The sequence below is a fragment of the Oncorhynchus nerka genome, linkage group LG27 (genome assembly GCF_034236695.1).
Source record: "Oncorhynchus nerka isolate Pitt River linkage group LG27, Oner_Uvic_2.0, whole genome shotgun sequence".
In the NCBI taxonomy this organism is placed as follows: domain Eukaryota; kingdom Metazoa; phylum Chordata; class Actinopteri; order Salmoniformes; family Salmonidae; genus Oncorhynchus; species Oncorhynchus nerka.
Window position 1 is genome coordinate 58281763 of NC_088422.1, and position 6000 is coordinate 58287762.

At 45.5% G+C, this 6000-nt stretch overlaps 1 pseudogene; it reads right to left on the bottom strand.

Annotated features, from left to right (window-relative positions):
• Positions 1-6000, bottom strand: part of LOC115112045 (neuron navigator 2-like) — a 134859-nt pseudogene that overhangs the window by 15861 nt on the left and 112998 nt on the right.

The following is a 6000-nucleotide window of genomic DNA, read 5'->3' on the forward strand; positions in this document are numbered from 1 at the left end:
TGCTCGTCAAACATCTCATTCCAAATTCATGAAAATTAATATGGAGTTGGTCCACCCTTTGCTGCTATAACAGCCTACATTCTTCTGGGAAGGCTTTCCACTAGATTTTGGAACATTGCTGCGGGGACTTGCTTCGATTCAGCCACGAGCCTTAGTGAGGTCAGGCACTGATGTTAGGCCTGGCTCGCAGTTAGCGTTCCAATTCATCCCAAAGGTGTTCGATGGGGTTGATGTCAGGGCTCTGTGCAGGCCAGATCTCGACAAACCATTTCTGTATGGACCTAGCTTTGTGTACGGGGGCATTGTAATGCTACAGCAGGAAAGGGCCTTCCCCAAATTGTTGCTACAAAGGGGCCTAGCCCGAACCACGAAAAACAGCCCCAGACCATTATTCCTCCTCCACCAAACTTTACAGTTGGTACTATACATTGGGGCAGGTAGCGTTCGCCAAACCCAGATCCGTCCCGTCGGACTGTCAGATGATGAAGTGTGATTCATCACTCCAGAGAGCGCGTTTCCACTGCTCCAGAGTCCAATGGCGGCGAGCTTTACACCACTCCAGCCGACGCTTGGCATTGCGCATGATGATCTTAGCCTTGTGTGTGGCTGCTCGGCCATGGAAACCCATTTCATGAAGCTCCCGACAAACAGTTATTGTGCTGATGTTGCTTCCAGAGGCAGTTTGGAACTCAGTAGTGAGTGTTGCAACGGTGGACAGACGATTTTTACTCGCATCAGCACTGTGAGCTTGTGTGGTCTATGTTTCCACTTCACAATAACAGCACTTACAGTTGATCAGGGCAGCTCTAAGCGGGGCAAAAATTTGACGAACTGACTTGTTGGAAAAGTGGCATCCTATGACGGTGTCACGTTGAAAGTCACTGAGCTCTTCAGTACAGGCCATTCTACTGACAGTGTTTGTCTATGGAGATTGCATGGCGGTGTGCTTGATTTTATACAACTGTCAGAAACGGGAGTGGCTGAAATAGCCGAATTCACTCATTTGAAGAGGTGTCCACATACCTTTCTGTATATATAGTGGATCTGTGGTGCTGCTCGTGGAAACATCATTTATCTGAGTCTACTGTACCTTTAAGGTACTGTGATAGGTTGTTGGTGTTATTGCTATGGTTGTGGTTCAGGTTCTCCTTACCTGTCCTGTTCTGTTTGCAGGTGAACTCAGGTGTGTTGATGACTCCGTTGATGGCGGCCTGGGCCACGTTGTTCTGTTTCTTCAGCAGCTCAATGTTCTTCCTCAGCTCGTTCAGCTCACAGTCCTGCAGGGGAAAACACATTTAGAACATTACAACAACATGCAACTAACAGTCATGTGTCTAAAATTCATATACATGATCACATTTTTATATTTTGGGGTTTTCCTTTGAATGATGTCATGCTATGCAATGACATGCCTCACCTTGTGCTCAGCGGTCATAGTGAGACTCTTCAGTCTGATGGTCATGTTACCCAGGCTCTGTTCAAATGCTGCCACCAGGTGAGCCTGCACAGGGAAATAACACAGGTTAGAATAAGTCAAACTATACTTAAGCAATAAGGCCAGAGGAGGTGTGGTATATGGCCAATATACCACAGCTAAGGGCTGTTCTTAGGCTGAACACAGCCGTGGTTAATATGACCATATATCACAAACCCCCGAGGTGCCTTATTGCTATTATAAACTGGCTACCAAAGTAATTTTGTCATACCCGTGGTATACGGTCTGATAAATCACGGCTGTCAGCCAATCAGCATTCAGGGCTCGACCCACCCAGTTTATAATTCTACTCACAGGTTCAAAGAGGTCATATTATAGTTCAACTTAGATTGGATGGCCAGAGATCCTTCAGAAGCGGTTACTGTCAAAGCATGAGAGTGATGAGCGCAACAGTAGCTGCATTCCCAGATGACCTGCTTCAAGGACAGAGCTAGTAGCCGATAAGACAAAAGCAACTGCCAGGAATCCAAGCCAAGTTACCGAATAACAACAGTTACAACATCTCAAAACCAACAGCTTATTCGGTGCACTGATTAGCCTGCATTCCAGTTAAAGACTAGAAATCAAAAGCAACAAAAAAACAACGAAAAACAGCAAATGCTACATATCATAATAACCAACTCTTGTCAGTCGCACAACTTCAAAATGTCTCAAAAAGCGGCGCCAGAAATCCTCTAAATCCGGGCTTAAATCCTCTCACACCTCTCTAATAGATGTGTCCACACCAGAGCTTTGGTCGACAGGGTCTCCCAGGTCCCCTCTGAGTGGCGGTGCCGGATGGCTTCTCCTCCTGGAAGGGTAGTGGTTCAGGGGGAGCCAGATGCCCTCTGTGCCCGCTCTGGGGTATGGCCTGCTGGACGCCATGGCCAGGGAGGCTGGATGCTAACAATGCTAAAGCTACAGCACTGACTCTGTGGCTGTTTAGTACCTCTTCTCCCCCGACACACGAACCGTGTCTATTCTCTCCCGTGTCTAAGAACTAAGACAGAGTGTCTGGGTGGGTGAGAGAGAGAGTGCATGGAGGGTTGAAGGGGAATGCGAGGGACGGAGAGACAGTGGGGAGACAGAGAGAAGTGGTATCTGGGTGACGATAGACTCCTCCCAATTGTGATAAAAAGGAGAGACAAAGTAGACCCGGAGACCTTGAACAACCACGAGTTGAGATATTGCAGCTAAACATAGACGACAAGACTGGCTTTGAGCAGTGTGAGAAAAGCTCTCATTGAACGTGTGCTGACGGTTAACACAGCCACAACGGCCTCGCCTGAAACCCAAACATGACATCACTCCCCCCCCCCCCCCCGGAAAAAAATATAATTGTAGACCACTGTGTGAAGACCTTTATCACCTAAGAACGTTTAATCTCCTCTGTCTAGGATGCTCTGTGTAGTTAACCCCTGCACTACACGCTGGTCAATAAAAACGTATGTACACCACTGAACATTCAGGGAGGCACGAACACACCTGTTGTGGCCTACAGTGGGGCAAAAAAAGTATTTAGTCAGCCACCAATTGTGCAAGTTCTCCTACTTAAAAAGATGAGAGGCCTGACATTTTTATCATAGGTACACTTCAACTATGACAGACAAAATTAGAAAAAAAATCCAGAAAATCACATTGTAGGATTTTTTATGAATTTATTTGCAAATTATGGTGGAAAATAAGTATTTGGTCAATAACAAAAGTTTATCTCAATACTTTGTTATATACCCTTTGTTGGCAATGACAGAGGTCAAACGTTTTCTGTAAGTCTTCACAAGGTTTTCACACACTGTTGCTGGTATTTTGGCCCATTCCTCCATGCAGATCTCCTCTAGAGCAGTAATGTTTTGGGGCTGTTGCTGGGCAACATGGACTTTCAACTCCCTCCAATGATTTTCTATGGGGTTGAGATCTGGAGACTGGCTAGGCCACTCCAGGACCTTGAAATGCTTCTTACGAAGCCACTCCTTCGTTGCCCGGGCGGTGTGCTTGGGATCATTGTCATGCTGAAAGACCCAGCCACGTTTCATCTTCAATGCCCTTGCTGATGGAGGTTTTCACTCAAAATCTCACGATACATGGCCCCATTCATTCTTTCCTTTACACGGATCAGTCGTGCTGGTCCCTTTGCAGAAAAACAGCCACAAAGCATGATGTGTACACCCCCATGCTTCACAGTAGGTATGGTGTTCTTTGGATGCAACTCAGCATTCTTTGTCCTCCAAACACGACGAGTTGAGTTATTACCAAAAAGTTATATTTTGGTTTCATCTGACCATATGACATTCTCCCAATCTTCTTCTGGATCATCCAAATGCTCTCTAGTAAACTTCAGACGGGCCTGGACATGTTCTGGCTTAAGCAGGGGGACACGTCTGGCACTGCAGGATTTGAGGCCCTGGCGGCGTAGTGTGTTACTGATGGTAGGCTTTGTTACTTTGGTCCCAGCTCTCTGCAGGTCATTCACTAGGTCCCCCCATGTGGTTCTGGGATTTTTGCCCAGCGTTCTTGTGATAATTTTGATCCAACAGGGTGAGATCTTGCGTGGAGCCCCAGATCAAGGGAGATTATCAGTGGTCTTGTATGTCTTCCATTTCCTAATAATTGCTTCAAACCAAGCTGCTTACCTATTGCAGATTCAGTGTTCCCAGCCTGTTTCTGGTGTCCTTTGACAGCTCTTTGGTCTTGGCCATAGTGGAGTTTGGAGTGTGACTGTTTGATGTTGTGGACAGGTGTCTTTTATACTGATAACAAGTTCAAGCAGGTGCCATTAATACAGGTAACGAGTGGAGGACAGAGGAGCCTCTTAAAGAAGAAGTTACAGGTCTGTGAGAGCCAGAAATCTTGCTTGTTTGTAGGTGACCAAATACTTATTTTCCATCATAATTTGCAAATAAATTCATAAAAAATTCATCGTTTTTCTCATTTTGTCCGTCATAGTTGAAGTGTACCTATGATGAGAATTACAGGCCTCTCTCGTCTTTTTAAGTGGGAGAACTTGCACAATTGGTGGCTGACTAAATACTTTTTTGCCCCACTGTATATTGACCCACTGTTGTTGTTATAAGAGTGAAAGATGTAAATAATTGATATGTTTATCCCCACTATAACCATAAAACAGAATGATATGCTCGGACTATAATCCTTCTTAATCTAGTAATATAATGATATCAACTGTAAACCCGAAAGATAAATTATAGGCAGCATTCGCAGCATAAACACTCAATGAGACTGTTACTCACAACATAGGAAATTCTCCTATCACCTTAAAGAAAAAACGGTCGTCCATCCGTGATGAACCACCGCCTTGCATGCGGTTCTTACGTAGCCTACCACGCTACTCAATTTGTTCGGCCTCGTTGACGTCGACGGACACACTTCTTTGTCTCCTTTGGGTCTGTGAGACGACGTAGTGATCCTCTCGCAGTAACCCAGAACACGGCAGGATATTGCCGCGAGTATTTCAGTCCCCGTTTCATGCACATATACCTCACCTCCGTGAATGCATTTCTCTTGTCCTGAATCTTGTAAAAGTCAGGGAAAAACACCACCGTTGTCCCTTTCGAGTGAAAAGTCCTGAGCTCTTTTGCTCTGAACCAGACTTTCTCCCTGTCGATGTGTCGTAAGAATTTCACCAGGATAGGCCCGGGGATTGCGTGAGGCTGGTCCTGGGCGCAGTGTCATTGGTGTCCGATTGCTCTTGATGGTCATGTTGTTAACATCCTCCGGTGTGTTATCGATTATGTTGCGTAAAACGTCTTTCACACAATCCTCCGTATTTATGTGGATTTTCGGGAACCCATCTGATCCGAAAGTGTTTTTCTCCGAAAGTAATTTTCCTGTTATTGAAGTCTTTTCGATCACAGTCCCCATTATTTCAACAGTGTCGTTTAGACAGGTGTTCTTGTCCGCCAAGGTTGATATCGTCTCTTCTGCGTTTGTAACTTGGTTGTCAAGAGTATACACTTAGTTTTTTCGCCCCCTTTTTCTCTTCCGAGATTTTTTTGTTCATTTTGCGAATCTCATTTCGAACTGCGTCAGGCTGTTCTTCGCCGACCATTTTCCTCGCTAGCAGCAGCTGCAAGTAGAGACGACGCTTTCGTATTGTTTTCCGTCAAAGGTGTGCTTTTGTGCGTTTCTAAGTCGTTTTTCCATGTGAGGAAGTCACCGCAACAGCCTTGGTGTTTACACATTAGTTTCTGTGTGTTTGTGTAGCCGCGTGTTTCCACATCTGTGTGAGGAGCTAGATCTCCCTCCTGTTGTACTTACATTGGCACTCAGCTGTGTCGTCAGGGCCGAGACTTTTTCCTGGGAGGCATCCAGCTCTCTACGCAGCTTACGGATCTAAAAATAAAACACACACACACACACATTAAACATCAAAACACTTCACCCAAACACACCACCACCAAAAAACACACAACAGGCTGAGAAGGTTTGACAGGCTGAGAAAGTTTTGTCGGTGTGACAATACAAGGGAAAAATCTACCCTCTGATAGAAAGAGTTTAGGGAAAGGAAGCAC